Genomic DNA, 18,675 nt, shown 5'->3' with positions numbered 1-18,675 from the left:
CCTGATCCCATCATCTAAAGCCCCCTTGTCTTCCAGAATGCCTCAGGCTATTTGCATTGACTTTGGCAGATGGTTCTAGGTTCAACTTCTCAAAGACAGGCTTTTTTGCATGGAATCCTTGATCATATTTCCTCCTTCCCCACCACACCACATTTCCCATTCCTATTCCTCCCCTCCAACTCTTGCCCGATGCAGGGCACATCCGCAGCGGTCTGTAGCGTAAATAACAATCATCGCCAACAGAATCGGCACGAACAAAGTCTGACACTTAACAACTTCAAAGCATTTTTTATAGTACAGCAAATCCTATTACCATGCAACAAAGAACAGCTAATTGTTAAGAATTAATAATGAGAAATAAGTATAGATAATGGTTTAGCTGACACTGTCATATTTTAGTACAATATGTTCCGAAATATTTGCTCTTTTGGGTTGTGAATGTGCTATTTCTGTCACTAATAGGCCTATGGAAGCCTAGTGGAAATGAGAAGTTTTCTCAAAGAAAGTTACGCATTCTAAGATTTCTCTGATAAGGGGAAAGGGTCAATGTGCCTGTAGTTTCTGTGCTTCATTAAAATTCTGCTTCCGTACTGCATAATGTGAGTAATATTAATTTTCTAAACATTCGTGTACAGCAGCTGCTAACTAATTTCCATAACAGTGTTCTTATTCTACAGGCATTTTAAAAAGGGGAAAGGAGACGACTGCTGACTGTCTGCCAAAAAGAAAGGCTCATCCTAACCCACTTCTGGATCACTCCAGACCACAAGACGGATAACATTAGGAATGCTGACTTCCCACTCATGAGGGTGTCTGGGATGGGCAAGCTGCCTTAGACCCACGGCTGGCATACCTGGAATGAGCTGTGGGCTCATTCACCGGGTTCCATCTTTCCTATAAACACCTTCATAATAGCCCAGTTCATGTGACCTAGACTAGCTAATAATCTGGGCATTTCTGCAGCCCCAGTTATACTGGGTACCAGCTGCTCCCCTTTCCCTCCCCATTCATGCCACTGAAGTCCCAGTGAGACAGGTTGCAGTTAAAGCTGTCCAAGCTATTTGGGGAAGGGCAGTGTAGCTGAGGCACTGTGGACCCCTTGCCATTTCAGAGGCATGCCCTTGGGACATCCTCCACCCACCCTCCTCTAGAAAACATTGGGATGCCCAGACTCACAGTCAGGCCATAACTCCAAGTGTTTTAGTATACGTACTTAGGCTACACTTCTCCTTCTGTCCTCTGCCAAGATGAAGAACAGCTAGTGTCATGAACTTGAACACTGTTAAATCTCCCTTTAGCTCTCTCCAGCAGTCCTGTCCTCTCGACAATATTATCCAACTTTGCATTCATTCACCTTTGCAAACCATTGTCTTTACTCTCAATACTCCAGCCCCAACTTGTCTCTCCAACCTAAGTTTTCACTTCTCCTTCCCAAGTACCCAGCAATCCCACCACACCAGTCTGCTTGGCCACTCCCCCAAATAAACCATGTCAAGTCACTCCTCCAAGTCTTTACTCAAGCTGTCATCTCTGGCTAGATAGCCCATCCTCCTTCAATCCTAGTAAAATTTTACTCTTCATCCCTTTCTAATTCTATAAACTGAATCAATCACCTCCATTTTCAAACTCTCCTCAGCTTTTGTCCATACCCATCAACATTTGTCTTGTTGTTGGTTGGTTGGTTGGTTGGTTACATGCAGATTTGTTTCCTTTGCTTATCTGTGACTCTTATAATGCATGAGCCTGTGTTTTACTCATCTTTATGAATGCTGTGCTCGTAACATTGTAGACATTCAATAAATCCTTGTTGAATGGAATTTACCCTCAAAATGTACCTGCACAAGGATATGTACAAATAGGTGACCATAAATTTTGTCAAGTCATACACACTCATAATTAGAGTCAGTTTGCATAAAACTAAGTAACTTTTGCTCCTATTCTGTAAGTCTCCCATCCAAAAATGGCTACAGTTAACTGATCACTTTACATTCACATAGATTAGCGAGTGTGTTAGTCAGGATGTTCTAAAAAATAGAACCAATAGGATATATGTATTTATACCTATGAGAGATTTATTATAAAGAATTGGCTCACATGATTATGGAGGCTGAGAAGCCCCACGATCTGCCATTGGCAAGCTAGGCACTCAGGAAAGCCAGTGGTGTAGTTCCATTCCCAATCCAAAGGCCTAGGAACCAGCAGCACCAATGGTGTAAGTCCCAGTCCAAGAGCAAGAAAAGACTGATGTCCAACTCAAGCCGTCAGGTAGAGAGCAAATTCTCTCTTCCTCTACCTTTTTGTCCTATTCAAGCCCTTAATCGATTGGATGATGCCTACCCACACTGGAGAAGGCATCTGCTTTATTTATTCTACTAGTTCCAGTGCTAATCTCATCCAGAAACATCCTCACAAGTGCACCCAGAAATAATGGCTAGGCAAATATCTGGGCACCTCATGATCCAGTCAAGTTGATTAATAAAACTAATCATCACAGCAAGTGTTTAATGTAGGTTAATGCTAATCCTCACCAACAATCTTACAAGATGTGTATTATTATTATTGTCCCCATTGTACAGATTATGAACTGAAGAATCAGAGAGGTGAAGCCACTTGGCCTATGCCACACAGCTAGTGAGTGGCAGAGGTGGGACTCAAATCTGAGTCTGGAGGGCTCCAAAGATTGTGCATCTCCCATCCCACCTACTAACTCTTGGTGCAAAAAGGCTGCCCCTGCTACCTCACTTCGTAAAGACCGCCAAAGGAAAAATCAGGAAAATAGCTAAGAGAGGGGCTGCTCCTTCCTATGTGATCTGCTCCTCAGGGTGATGTGGGCAGAGCTATTTAAGACCAACTACCATAAATAAATGTCGAACGAACATTATTGCTGCAGAAAGGCTGTAATGGAGGTTCATACAAGGCTCAGCCCGACCCCAAAAGAAGTAGAATCTGTTTTCATTGGCATTTTCCCCTGTGCTCTCGTCTCCTCTCCTCTGCCTTTCTGACTCTTTCTCCACCCTCCCGCATTGGCCCCACTACTCTCATTTTGCTTTACTTTCTTGAAATTGTTCCCTTCCCCTTTCTTATTTCAAAGCTTATACTGCCGGTCCCCAGAGACACTGCCTTCTCCAAACCTGTCAAAATCATCCAAGATGCAAAATTGAAACAATAAACCAAAATGAGTGCAACCCAATAGTGAAAACTCCACATGTGACAATAGTCAGAAATGCAAAATTACTGTTTTCAGGTCTGCTATCATTGAAGATTCTTTGACTAAATTTTTTTGCATTAACTCTAAATGTGGTACTAGCCTCAACACGCACTGAAATTGACAGGGGCATTCTGCAAACAATCTCCCTTGGAAGCCAACTAAGTAACTGGGGCATGTTAATATTAACATTAGAGCTTCAAATTCATCAATAGAGTCACAGCAAAACTAGGTCCCAAGTAATAAAAGTAAGAGATGTTCTTCATAATTCAGCTGGTGAAATCTCCGTCAGTCTTGACCGTTAACTGAGGGGTGATGGATTATTTTGCTTTTTAATTGACTGCCGTTTTGGAATACATAGAATTTAAACAGCCACCCAAAAAGCACTTAGAGTGTGAGTGGGAACAAGTTGAGAGCTGAAGAACGAGGGCTCCCAAACAGCTAGATCCAAAGGATCAGGCATTTGCTTGGCCAAGAAGGTGCCAGAAGGAGAGATGTGTCAACTTCAAGGAGCTTATGTAGGAAATTAGCTCAGGGATTCTGGAAAGAATGTCCTCAACCCAAAATGTTTCCCCAGCAACTGGCACAGAGTAGACACTCAATTATGCATTTGCTGAATGAACAAATGAATTTAGAGTAAAAAAAATTAAAACTACTAAATGGTTAAAATGTAATCAGTTACTTCAGTAATATCTTTCAAAATCTTGCAGTAAAGTTTATTAAGCATTCATAAATACCTAGGCACAAACAACGTAAGATGACAAATAACCATGTCTTTAAGTTGTCTTCAACAAAAGGCTTTTGAGAATTTACTGTGTCCCCAGGGCCATACGCAAATTTGGGGAATACTAAGGTAAACTGGAAGGGGTCCCTTCCATCTGTATAACCATCTGGTGACAGTCCCTCAAGCAGGCATGGCATCAGTCACTCTTGGGTGACCAAAGGAACAGCCCCTGCCCAACACTGTATCCCCATTACCCCTCACAGAGCCTTAAATTACACCATTAAAGATTAATTCCTTTGGATCTTAAAGCTTAATTGAGTCTCTTAGCAAAGGTCCAATATTCCTGGGATGGGTACCTTCTTAATCTTTCATCGCCTGAGATTGGACCCAAGCATTAGATCACATCTAGCAGAGAGTATGCTGGACAGAGAGGATGGAGGAGCAATGAGTGGCGGGATTCAGGATTGAAGAAGTGGAGAAAGGAGGCACCTAACAGCATCACTGATTCACTTTATTTGCAGTTTTCCTCATTTTCCCCATGTCCTAACCGATTGAGACTGGCACAGAAAACCCATACAAGATTGAGTCAGCTTCCCCCCACATCCTCTGACATGCCTTTTCCAGATCCTCAGAGCTGGGTTGCTGGGCTCAACACTTGCATTTCTATCCTGAGCCAGTTCTAATGACAAGCAATGCTAACTGGGTGCCTAGTCTGGACCAGCCAGTATTCTCCAAGCTTTACAAGCATTATCTCATTTAGGCCTTCCAACAATTCTATTCCCGTTGTACAGGTGAGGAAACTAAGGGTCAGACAGTTGACTAACGTGTTCCAATCACCTAGCTCTAAGTTGCAGAGCCAAGATTTTAATTTAAATCCAACTCCAGAGCCCAAATTCTTAGTCTCAGTATTATGCTGCCCATAACTCAGGCTGACATCACTGCAGCAGCCCTATTAGACTGATCCAAGAAGAAGCGATCCCAGCCTGACCTGGGTTCAAAGTCCAGTTCAAGCGTGATTTGGACCTTAGTGTCCTCATCTGTGAAACAGAGTTAATAAAACCTCATGTGAGGTCATGTGAGGATCAGAGGAGTTCATGACGAAAGTGTTCGGCACACAGTAAGTATTCCATAAACAGTAGCTATAAGCCATAAACTCCCTGCGTGTGCAGCTTTGTCCTGGTAATGTTCCTGTTGGCCTCGAGGGGTCGCTCAAGCCTCCACTCCCTGCCTCTCACACCATCTAGTTGTCAGTGGTTCTCAGCCTGACTATTCAAATGTCCTGGAGACAAATACATACATACATATATGTGCATTGTGTTAATTTACATGTAAATATATACATACATGCATGTGTATGAATATATGTGTGTTTATACACGTATGTACATGCCCAAGGGTAGGGCCTGGACATCTACTTTTTTAAAAGCTTCCCAGGTGACTCTAACATGCAGCAGGGTTGAAAGCCAGTGCAAACGAAGAAACCTCTGGAAAGCACCAAGGCCAAGGACTTTTTGAAGTTGAAGCAGCAAGGAAATGGATGTTTCTGAGTAAGAAATAAAGCAGCTGAAAGTTCTAGTGCCCAAGTGACATGGTTCCAAGTTTGGGATCCTCCGTTTTAGATTCTCTGTTTTTATAAACGCCCTTTCTTGGCTTATTACGAAAACTCCTAGCCATACTCAGGCCCTGGACTCTGAGCTTGACTCTGCTCCACAGCCTAGATTCCCTGGCATGAGGCCCTGATGGCCACTGGGACATGTCCCTGTCCCTGGTGCTGTCTTCATCTAGCCTTAGTAAGAGACTGAGGCAGTCGTCAGATGCCATGCCTTCATCCCTGTGGCTGACCTTCCAGCACCAGCCCCAGCATGCAGGACAGATGTCCCACTTCTATCTATACCACAAGCGTGACACAGAACAGCAGCTTGGTCTCCCTTCGAGTAACGTCCCCTTTAAATCCTGGGCTGAGACAAGACTCCTAGAACTAGGATCTCTTTCCCCCAAAACACAAAGAAACACATATTAGACTTTGTTGATGACGATTGCAGGCTGATCACACCCTCTCAATTCAAAATCTCTCCTTGTCCACCCTGAGTTCAGCTGACAAGGCCATGGGCCTGCCTCCGAAGGGCCTGACGCCCTCATAACGCAGGATTCAAATATTCCTTCTCTTGTTCCCTTTCCAGGTCCTCAGTCATTATCTTCCCAAACTGTGAAAAACCCGCAAAGAAAAGCATGCTCATTACCCACCCCCTGCCCTGAATTGGGAATCCAAGCAGTTAACAAATTATCTGGATGCAAATAAGAGCCTCACATTTTTTTCATAAGAGACGAAATGGCCCCATTTATTCACACACTTGTCACTCAAAGGAGGTTGAGCATATATTCACCAAACTTGGCAGCATTTCACTCTGAGACTGAAAACAAACATGATAAATTTCTCCTCCAGAGATAATTTCGGTGATGTGTACAGGCCACTGCAAATGAGAATGTTATGACTTTAGTGCTGCGATAATATATGGTAGTAATTATATTAACAAGGGAAATTACATCCCTTTTCGGCAATTTCAGCTCATACTACCCACATGAATAGTGGGCAGCAAAAACGCTGAAACGGTGCTAGTAAAATAGGGGGAGCAATATTTGCTGAATTTAGAACCCAGTTTAATCACTTTTTAAAAATGTAATGAGTTCCTACTATGTGCCAGGCATCATGTGAGCACAGTGGGCAATGAATCCGACGTGGCCCCTGACCTTAAGATGCTTACCATGCAAGACAGGAAATAAGACATGTGCACAAATCGTTGTAATACCAGGTAGGAAGTGAGAGGTGGTAAAAGAGAAGTGCAGCTAGAGTTCCATGAGGCTTGAAAAGAGGAAGCTGTCATTTCCATATGAAACTGTGATGAAGCTCTGGCCTGCCCAGAAAGCAATCAGACACACAGGAGGCGATGGATAAGCAGCTCTCCACAGTTTTCCAGCATCAAGATAAACTGCAGCCAATTAACACTGGAAATTCTGCCCACTGCCCTGGCCCCAGAGAATACCCAATAGAGTGCTCCATAGCTGGATGACCGTGACAGCAGACCCCATATTCCATGGCTCCAGAAATCCTTCTGAAAAGCTTTTTGCCAAGAACTTATAAATGCGTGGATTTATGAACTATAAATAGGGACTAAATGCGTGAGTAAAACTCCATAATTCGTTTTGAAATTTTATTGGAACCAAATTTGAGATACTCTCTGTTCACTTCTACCCATTTGATCTGCTTTTGTTTCATTTCTCCCATGTGCAAGAAGATATGGGGGATTCCAAGAGAAACAAGACACAGGCCAGACCCTGAGGGGGCTTGGAATTTCATAGATGACAGAGAAACATACAAAATAATTATAAAGATGATCTTCTGTTTTCTCAACATGATCTAGTGGAAAGAGCATATGGTTTCAAATCAGACAGATTCAAGCTGAATTCCTCCGTTGCAGCCTACCAGCTCTGTGACCCAAAAAAGAATTATTGACTCTCTCTCTACGTGAACATTCCTATTTCTGCAAGGTGTTCAAATCATAGGGCTGTGGTAAGGATTAAATGATACAATATCATGAAAGTATTTTATCTAATGCTTGAAAATGCCTAATGAATTTGCTGAATAATACAGGTAAGAAAAGTGGGATGTGTCAGAAGACAATTATAAAGAAAAACATAAAGTTATTTTCAAGGAAAGAGTTCATCTCGGAGTTGGAGGGACCAAGAAGTCATCGTGAAGGTGTCATTTGAACAGGACATTGGAGGACAAGTAGGGATTTGTCAATATGCAACCCACTTTGGCTGGTGGGAATGGAGTAAGCAAAGCTGTTCTAGATATGACACTGGATTGTTAGAAGGTTAAAATTTTTTATGTGAAAATACTTGGCTAACAGATTCACTCCAGGCAAATCAGTAATTTAACACATAAAGCCCAGAAAATACCAGGCCATGTAATAAAAAAAACCCAATGGTGCCCAGGCCAAAGAACACCAGACAAGGCATGGAAGAACAATTTTTCCAGAATTAGAAAACAGAGAGCTTCAAAAAACTAGCATTTCAAACAAAGTACCAATATATATAAATAAAATTGAAGTAAAAATGCTATAAGACATTGGGAAACAAAATTCAGAAGCATAATAAAAGAATAAAATACCACAACCCAATGGAGTTTACTCTGGAATTGCAAGAAATGCTAGCATTAAATATTAGGGAATCTATTTATAAAATTTGCTTTATTTAAAAGGATAAAAAGAGAAGGGTGGACAAGGAGAGATTTTGAATTGAGAGGGTGTGATCAGCCTGCAATCGTCATCAACAAAGTCTAATATGTGTTTCTTTGTGTTTTGGGGGAAAGAGATCCTAGTTCTAGGAGTCTTGTCTCAGCCCAGGATTTAAAGGGGACGTTACTCGAAGGGAGACCAAGCTGCTGTTCTGTGTCACGCTTGTGGTATAGATAGAAGTGGGACATCTGTCCTGCATGCTGGGGCTGGTGCTGGAAGGTCAGCCACAGGGATGAAGGCATGGCATCTGACAACTGCCATTAAACACCAGAACTAAAATCTTTATTTTTATATTAAATGAGATTTAATTTAAATTAAAATATTTTACTAATACAAAAATTAATGGAATACATAGATAATAAATGTTTAATTATATGCTTTATTTTTTATTACTAATCTAAATATCAATAATCCATCACCAGAATATCCAGACATGTGGAATAATAATTAGATTTCATCTCATATTTTGCCAACTTTCAGTTATACAAGAAACATAGCTTATGCACGTTTTTCCATTTCATGTCATAAAAATGTATTTGTCAAAGTAAGGAGATTGGACATATTTTAGTCAATAGTTTGTGAGCTTCATTTCTAAGTTTTAAATATTTAGACGTTGTGTGAGGGCTCCATTTGTACTCTTGCCCAGGGCTCCACAAATGTTACAGGAGGGTCTGAATGCAGCACTGTGCATAATGGAATAAATGTCCATTAACATGGCACTTGCTGAATACATTTTGCATAAAATTTTTAAAGGATATATGTGTGTTTGTGTGAGTTGGTGTGTATAATCTCTAAAATGATACACAAGAAACTGGTAGCAACAGTTGCCTCTGGAAAACGAAATCTTAGGCGTAAAGGCAGCGTTTTGTCCACTGCATAGGCCCTGGAAACAGAGTTGCCCTACACATAGTAGCTGCTCAATAAATATGTGATGAATGAATGAATCAACCAATCAAAAGGGGAAGATTAGCTGATGAGCGTTTCACTAATTATTCTTTTGTATATTTTGAAATTTGAACCATATACCTGTTGCCCTACTAGGGAGGATAGGGAGGAGAACCCAATGACTGATAAATTTTAACATTCCAATAATTCTGATATTATCATATCAAAACGAAAAAATATCTGATTTTCCTAACCATAAATTCTACTATTCAGTGTCCTGAAATTGGAATTGCCAGTGAGCTTATGTTCACTGCAGCATAGCACTGCCTTACATATGTCTGGTTCTTTACAGTTAACCACATTCTATCATACGTGCAGTGTGACTCATTCAAGGTAAGTAGAGAAAATGCCGTTATCTCTCATACGTAGATTAAAAACCGGCCGAAGTTCATACAACTGGTGCTAAACTCTGTTCACTTTCCTTAGCCCACGCAGCTGCTGAAAGACACATTCGTGGCTGATTCTTTCCATGCCTCTGGAAAGACAGCTTTGTTCTGTGGAACAGACAACAGATTCACTTCCTCTCTAAACAGTCACGCATCCATTAACGTTACAGCATCCGCTAAAGCTGAGTTTGTGGCCAGTTCCAAATTCCCACTTTATGAAGAGAAAGAGGAAATGTATTTTTATCTCCTCTCTTGTTTATTTTTATAGTGTCCTGTGTTTAGCAATAAACTTTGTTACATACTTGTAGTAAAATGTAAGAGGTTTGCCTGAAAATTATTCTCTTAGGTAATGAAACTTTCTGAAAAAATTCTCTTTTCCTCATTGTTAATTTTTTTCTGTTTTAATCCGCTTCCCTATGACTTTTTATTTTAAACATTTCACTTTTTTTAAGGTTGCACTATCACATTTTTCTTAACTTCCTAATCTGTTCAACCCTCTCATCCTTTATACACTGTGCTTTTGTATCTTTTATTTTCAAGTCCTTTTCATATTTTCTCCCTTTTGTTTTATTTCCATGGGAACTTTTATTGCCAACTTAGACTTTATTTTTAGGCTTCTGCACTGAGGCCTGACCCAACAGCAAGGAAATGAAAAGAGAAAGTGCCACGGCCATGCAACAGTGGAAGTGGCAGACAGGTGCAAAGGAGGAAAAAAAAGAAATGAAAAAACTGGATGAAGACCTGATTGTTTTTCCAGTCTCCAAGGTGTAATACCTTTGAAGATGAAAAATAATGACATTTACACAGGCACCTATATAAAAACGTGACTTGCAGAACATAGAAATGCCGAGAAAACAGGTTCCTTTAATTAGATTCTTGGTTCAATGTCCAATAGACTGACTCAAATTTACTTTGAAGACGTGAGTGAGACTATCGCCCTGAAGGAGGCCAAACCTGACAAATTAACTCTCTCCCTTGAAACCAACTCACTCGTATGGGAAATTCCGAATTCTGCTTGAAGTTCGTTAGTGTTGATGCAGATGAAGGGAGCCCACAGTCCTTAAGGATGGCAAGATAGCTATTTGAGAAAATGGTAAGAATGGCCACAGTTTGATTCTCAGGTAGAAAGATCAACAAACAATCAATATCCAAAATTTTGACGAACAGTCGTTCGTCTATTTGATAGGCATTTTCACGTTTCAGATTTAGCTGTCTCCACAGAGCTCATCCTGGCCTGATTCATCTCTCACCTGTCTGTGTCCCCACTGGTACCACCTGACCCTTCAGCCTATCTGTAATTCCACATCAGCCGTCCCATAGCCCCTAGAGCCTCTACAGATCAAAAAAGGAAAATTAAAATAAGAGAAGAACCTCTATGGAACAGGAGCATGTGTATTTTACAAAGCTTTCATGCCTTTGCAGTGAACTAAACCAAATTTGAAAATTTCATGCCACAAAACATTAAGAGAAAAAGTTATGTGTGTGTGCGTCTGTGCATGTGTGGGTGCAACTGTGTGAGTGTGCGTATGTGAGTGTGTCAATTATGATATGTGCGTCTGCGTGTGTCTGTGTGTGTATTTGTGTATGTGCCATGAAGAGATAAAGAAGAGGAAAATCAGTAAATCAGACAACTTTTTATCTACCTGGCACTAAATGTTCAGTTACTTGCAAATATGTACAATTGAATTTTGTATTTAAAAAATGAAAATCTGGGGGGCCAGCCCCACGGCATAGTGGTTAAGTTTGGTGTGCTCCACCTCCGTGGCTGGGGTTCACAAGTTCGGATCCCAGGCGCAGACCTACACCACTCATCTGCCATGTTGTGGCAGCAATCCACGTCCAAAATAAAGGAAGACTGGCACAAATGTTAGCTCAGGGTGAATCTTCCTCAACAACAACAACAAAAAATAAATAGAAAAAATTAAAATCTGGACGTTAAACATATATAGCAAATGTGAATGACTTTGCCTTGAACACTTTTTTATCTACTCCTTTTCCTTTCCTTGTCTGCCAACTTTCACTCTCAGTTAGCTTTTCCTATCTGGCTTTTCCTGGATGTTCAGTTCTGTTCAGTTTAATTTATCCAAATGTCATACCCAGTAAGTTGCTGAATTTCCACTCCATTCCTGCTGAATTATTGTATTACTTTTAAATATCTTGCATCTGCTCTTGATTCTCCCATCTGCTTCTCTTCCTCTTTACTTTCTCATGAGGAGGCCTGGCTCTAGGTTAGGGGCATTGGCCAGGCACTCTTGATTTTCCATTTTGAACCACTGGCACAAAGTTAGTCATCTTCTCTGAATCTCTCTGAAAAAGCTGGTCCCAGGCAAATTTGTAAAGTAGATCAGATATGAGTGCCACTACACACACTTTTAGTACTTTTTCATTTACATTTGCCACCCTCCTGCAGAGGTACCCCACACTCTGGACCTTCTAGTTTTTTCTCTTGAGCTCCCATCCTTCAAAAAGTACATATCCAATGTCCCTTTTCCCACTGCGCCATTTCTAGGAGAAATCCGGTAGGAAAATCCCACCAAAATGTTACTCATAGACAATAAAAATTTAATATTTCATCCTCTACAGAATGAATTTCAAGATTTATGTTTCTCTGTTCTGTTGTTAATACAGGCAAGTGGGGCAGGTCCAGAAAGGTAACCAGCTATAACTGATTTGGGGCACTTGTAAGCAGAGCTGGCTGCTCTCAAACTCTAGAATTAGATGGCATTTTTAGAAAAGAAAGGAAATCAACACTCCCCAAGTTTTTACTATGTGTCAGACACAAGCTAAATTTTATCCTCACTTGAACCAGTGAAAAGCTAGGATACTTGCCCAAGGTGAAAAATCATATGGTTATAAGAAGTAGAGATGGGATTATGGCTACAAGAAGTAGAGATGCTGCCTAGCAAAGTCCAATGCTCTGTCCACTACACCATGCTGCTGCTTGGCCCTAGGACCGTAGACGGTCAGCTGTCCTCTGCTTTTGGTTTCCAACCACGCAACACACACTAGGTAAGCACCTCTTATGTGTCAAGACGAAGCTGGAAGTGAAAAACAACTTGGAGTAGATGGTGAACTGCTGCAGAGCATAAAATCTCTACAGGCATATGACCCAAGAAAGATCAGCTGGGACATCAATTTGAAGGTTTTGTAGTACCTACTACGGAACTCAGACTTGACATCAAAGATAGTGGAGAGCCCCTGAGAGTTCTAAGCAAGGGAATGAGATGGGAAAAGTTGAGTTCTAGATTCATGATTCTAGAACAGGATACATACAGTCTTTGAGAGAGACAAACCTGAAGTAGGGTGACCAGTTGGGAATCTACATTGCTGTTACCCAGGCAAGAGATGATTGTGGGCTCAAATAAGACAACCAAGAGGAAGAAGAAACTATATTGAGGCAGTAAAATCAGTAGGACTTGGTCACCATTTGGATATAAGCAGTAAAGGAGAGAAAGGAATCAAAGATGTCCGCTTTTTCTTTGTATTTGTTTCCAAGTTCCAGATTCTTTTTCTAACTCAAAGGAAACTATTGTAATAAACTGGGGTGCCTTAGAGAAGATTTCCATGCTGAATTTATAAATGTTTGGGGATGGCAAAATTATACCTGACTTGACCAGTGATGCATTTGGCAAGCATAGTTTATGACCAGAAAATATTTCACCCACACAATTAAAGCATAATTTAGCCTTAAGAAAGGGCTAGAATTCTAACTCTTACTTGGAAAATTGTTTTTTCCTACCTCAAGAGGTGTTCCTGACAGAGACAGTCTTTATAATCCTTGGGTATGTTTTAAGCAATTTGATTTTAGAAATCATTCTAAAGACAGATATTTCCATAGTAAATATTTCCAGCTGCTGTCTCTGGAAGGAGTAATATGATTAGGGGTACTGTGCTGAATTGCATTATAACTGGTTTCTTCAAATAATGTCTATTACCTACACAAAGAAAAAAAAAGAAATAATAAACTAATGTCTAGGAGATCTGCTTGGCACAAAAGTGATGGCAGGATGGGGTTAACAAATATTTATGGAGAGAGAGAGTGATGAGCTCTCAAGTTTTGATGTTTATTAAAGACTTTATTGGAATCTCATAGAGCAATAACAAATGATCTAATAAAACAAATAAGATTAAGCAGTTCCAGTAAACAAAATTATAATAAAACTCCAGAAGAGTAAACCCAAGCCATTTTTATTTTTTTAATTCTCTCAAAAATCATATTAATATTTCCAAATCTTACAAAGAGATTGCGAATTAGGACTTTGAGAATGGACATAAGTATTCGAATCATGATTCATGTAATTTATGAATTCATTTAATGGACTATTTAGCCACGTTAGCAAACTTTTTAAAGGAAAATAACTTTTCCTGGCATGGGATAAGGAGAAAACCCCTGAAAATTGATCAGTAAATAAATAGTGTGTGCTGGCACAGTTTTGTTGGAAAAGGGGAACCAAGTAAACAAACTTGAGTTGAAGAGAGGAGGTGGGAGTTTGGTTAGAAAAAACCAACTTCCTGAAGGAAGAAAGGCTTGCTGAAGGAAGTCATTAGACCTTAGGAGATGTTTCCAGCAGCCTCCTTCCTTGCCCATCTTTCTAAAGGGAGTGAATGGCTGCAGAGCGAATACCGGCAGATAGGGCCATGATCGGCCTCCAGGGATTTCCATATCTAACGTGGTCCAGGAGCTGTGGAATGACTATTTAGGCCAAAATAATGTCCTAGGTACCAGGGCAACCAATCTGGAGAACTAGATGGACAGCAACAAGGTACATCTCAGCAGCAAGGTGTGGATCCATGTCCCCATACGACAACAGACATCTCAGTGGGCTCTTCTATGCACAGATAAAATTAGAGACTAAATACTTTAGTGTAAACATCCTCCAGGACCTAGGAGGTGCTAATATATAGACTGATATTAGTCTCTATCACCCTGGCAGAGTGAGGACTTGGCACTGAAACAAGTTGAGATATAGAAAAATAAAAGTTCTATTTCTTGCCCACCTAAATAGTGGACTAGGGTTCATACCTGATCCATACGGGAATCTTTGTGCAAATATATCTGCACCAGGAATTTAGGACCAAATTATTTTGAGATGCTCAGCCACATGCGCAGAAGGAGATAGACTCCCATAAGCCACTGTTGATTTTAGATCTACTGGGGGACCCTGATGAGACTGAGTTTGAAAGAGTACTACAGAATGCTTTAAGTCTCCTGGGTAGACAGATAGCTTGGCAGAAAGAAAGGAGGGAAGGTGAACACAGCCTGGTAAGGGATCAGGGGAATTTCTTGAGACCCAGGAAGGTATCTAGAGAGCCATCAGCCCTGACACTGATTTTTAAAGGCCCATCTGTGACCCTGGATTTCCAAACCTCCTTTTCTATGGGGAAGGGCATTATGGACTAGATGTTTGTGTCTCCCCAAAAAGTCATATATTGATAGCCTAACCCTCAACAGGATAGTATCAGAAGGTGGGGCCTTTGGAAGGTAATTAGGTTTAGATGAGGTCATGAGGGTGAAGCACCCATGATAGAATTAGTTCCCTTATAAGACGAGAAAGAGACTACAGCTCTGTCTTGCTCTCTCTCTGCCATGTGAGGATACAGCAAGGAAGCAGCCATCTATCAACCAGAAGGAAGATCTTCACCAGGAGCCCGACCCTGTTGGCACCTTGATCTCAGGCTTCTAGCCTCCAGGACTGTGAGAAGTAAATGTCTGTTGTTTAAGCCACCCAATCTGTGGTTTTCTGTTATAGCAGCCCAAACTGCCTAAGACAAAGGGCAATTCCAGGGGTAACACATGGGTCTTGAAGTTGGGGCGGATAAATACTTCTATTTACTGAGTTTCTTAACTGCTATCCAGAGATTGAGCTTTGAATTTTTATCTCTGGGCTTCCTGGCACCCAAAAGAAATAAGAAATATGAGTAAAGTATGTGATTCACATCTTTTTTAAAAACAATATATGCTAGTTCTTCTAGATACTAATAAAAAATTAAAGAAATATATTATTTTGTCCTTATTCCATAGATACTGCTCATCATAAGACACAATACTTCCTATGACCATTTTGTAGAAAATAAGGGTGGGATTTCCATGATTTTTTCTTGTTTCAACCCTTAATAAAACATTGGATCTTAATATCGTCATTCATCTGTGCTATGTTTATGTACCATGTTTTCTGTTGGATTAGGCTTTCTGTTAGGATAAGGCCTATGACTTATTACAGAAACCAATTTCCTAGCACAGTGGACATGCCAGGGCTTCACAAATGCGTGCTTAACCAAAAATAAGTAACGCAGTGGAATTACTTTTGAGGGAGAGGGGGTGCCAACCTAGACTACCAAGCTCCGGATATGTAAACATATGGGATCCGTCTCAGTCAGCTTGGGCTGCTATAACAAAATACCCTAGCCTGGGGGCTTAAACAATAGACGTTTATTTCTCACAGTAGCAGAGGTGAGCAAGTCCAAGATGAAGGTGCCAGCAGATTCGGGTCTTAAAGAGGGCCCTCTTCCAGGCTTGTAGATGGCCACAATGTAATGTAAATGTAAATTCACGTGATGGAGAGAGAGAGCTCTGGCATCTCTTCCTTTTCTTATGATGGCCCTAATCCATCACAGGGGCTCCATCCTCACGAACTCATCTAAACCTAATCACCTCCCAAAGGCCCCACCTCCTAAAACCATCACCCTGGGGACCACGGTTTCAACATGTGAATGTTGAGGGGACATAGACATTCAGTCCCAAGCAGGATCTAACTAGAACTATTGGTAAAACCTAAACCACCGATAGTCTTCTAAGTCCATACCTTCCTTAACACACACTGAACAGACGCTTATTATATCTACAATTTCTTCTCTAGACATGTTTCCTTATTTTGCACTAGGGTTGTGAGAGTCTCCTTACATTCCCAGATTTTTTTTTTAATGATAGGTCTTTGGTTCATTTACAAAATAACACTTGTTGAGTCAGGGCAAAAGCATCTAAGTATCTCAGAAATAAAGCCCAATCCCTAATCCAAAGTTTACTGTGTAAAAGAATCCATTTTCAAACCTACAGTTTGAAAGTCAGTGAAGCAGCATGTCAGTTATTCAGCATGGACACTGACTAATCAGAATGGATGCCAGCTGAAAACAAGTGCTATACTCATCCGGCTGTGGACCAGGAAATAGCTGTGGGTTACCAATGGGTTTAAAACCCAAAGTGTTCATTAGGTTTGCCAGATGATGCTGAAGCAAACCCTCCCTGCCATACTGTAACACATGTTAAGGGCGGTAACTGGGTTTCATTCATTGTGTACCACTCCTACTGCTGAATACAACATCTGGTAAATGGTGGATGGTGATTTAAAAAATTAATAATTAATTGTGATTTTTATTCTTAAAAGCCTTCTAGAAGAGGGAGCTGTAAGAACATTCTTATGATAATCTAAGATCTTTGCTCAGGTAAAAATTGATTTTTTTTTTTTTACTATTGAAACCACCTAGCCAAAAAATTGTTACGTGTAATTTGAACCTCAAAAAGGCATTCAGATTTCCCCAATACAATTAAATGTTTGGATTAATGAGGCAGTGACAATATTTCCTTTATACAAACAATTTTTCGATTCTACAGGACAGTGTCATCTAATAACTGCTACCAACACAAAATCACTGGGCAGCCAGCTTCTATTTTATCCAGCAAGGTTAGCAATTATTCTGTAACACTTAATTTCCTGTTATCAATGCTTTCCCAGAAGCACTTAAGCATGATGGCCTTATGAATATAGTTATTAGTGGAACTGCGTTCAGTGTTTGGACTCTTTTGGAAATCTGATAGAGATAATATTCCTCCAAAGGTTAGTGTCCAGATTACAAGTCATTTTATCAGTGGGCCTGAGTTCCAGCCAGCTGTCATTAAGAGCGTCTCGTTAGCCAGTGAAGGGCTTTATAGCTGGGTGAGGGCCATTGAAGTCTGGGGCAACGTTGCTAAGGTAACGAATCTGTCCAAGACTTCTGTCGGCATCAACCTTTCATCTTGTTAAATGTATATAAGTAAAGCACTGTGAGGAGAATGCTAATCGACCAAATGACAGAAACAATTGCACAAAGATATTTTTAAGCTTAATAGGTGTGTGTTTAAAGCTCCTTTATAAAGATACAACAACATGCGTGGGTATAGAGATGTTCATGGAAATGAGCTAAATTACCCTGAGTCCACATATTGTTCACATTAGCATGTGAAATATGTACTCTTCAAAGAAGAATTTAATTCAGTGATACACATTGACTGAGTGTCTGCTTGGTACCTGAATTTAGTTATCAGTGTAACATTCAAGTCTAAGAAGAATTGAATTCTAAAGAAAGTGAAGCTTAGCACGCCTTTCAAAGAGCCCAGATACAATGAGGTAGAGAAACTTCAGTTCTTGAATTCTGGAGGATAGCTAGGTGGAGTGAGGCTATTCTATTAAAAATATTTAGGATTTCAAAGACTGTTAGGGTCATGTCAAAAGGATACCAGAGCTGACTTGAAGGGCTCCCTCTGGCCTAAAATAGGACAATTCTAACATCAAAAAGAATAATAATAGGGGCCGGCCCAGTGGCGTAGTGATTAAGTTCACATGCTCTACTTAGGCAGCCAGGGCTTCACAGGTTTGTGTCCCAGGTGTGGACCTACACACTGCTCATCAAGCCATGCCTTGGCAGCATCCCACATACAAAATAGAGGAAAGTTGGCACAGATGTTAGCTCAGCAACAATCTTCCTCAAGCAAAAAGAGGAAGATTGACAACAGTTGTTAGCTCAGGGCCAATCTTCCTCACGGGAAAAAAAAAAAGAAGAAGAAGAAGATAAACAGCAATGAATTGAAATACATCAAATATATAAAAGCTCATAAGTTCATAATGAGACTGATACACTCAATGACCAATATTAGGGGTTGCTAAGGACACCAACTCATTAGTGAAAATTGACAAATAATAGGAAAGAATGAAGCATATACCTTGCCTTTCCTGCATGAATTGCATTTCTATACAACCAAATAGCTGATGAGAATATGTTTTTAAAAAGTAATTCTAGCAGCCAGCCCAGTGGCATAGTGGTTAAGTTCACATGCTCTGCTTCAGCAGCCCAGTGTTTGCAGGT

This window comes from Equus quagga, chromosome 19, assembly GCF_021613505.1.
Source record: "Equus quagga isolate Etosha38 chromosome 19, UCLA_HA_Equagga_1.0, whole genome shotgun sequence".
NCBI classification, from domain to species: Eukaryota; Metazoa; Chordata; class Mammalia; order Perissodactyla; family Equidae; genus Equus; species Equus quagga.
This window is presented reverse-complemented; position numbering follows the sequence as displayed.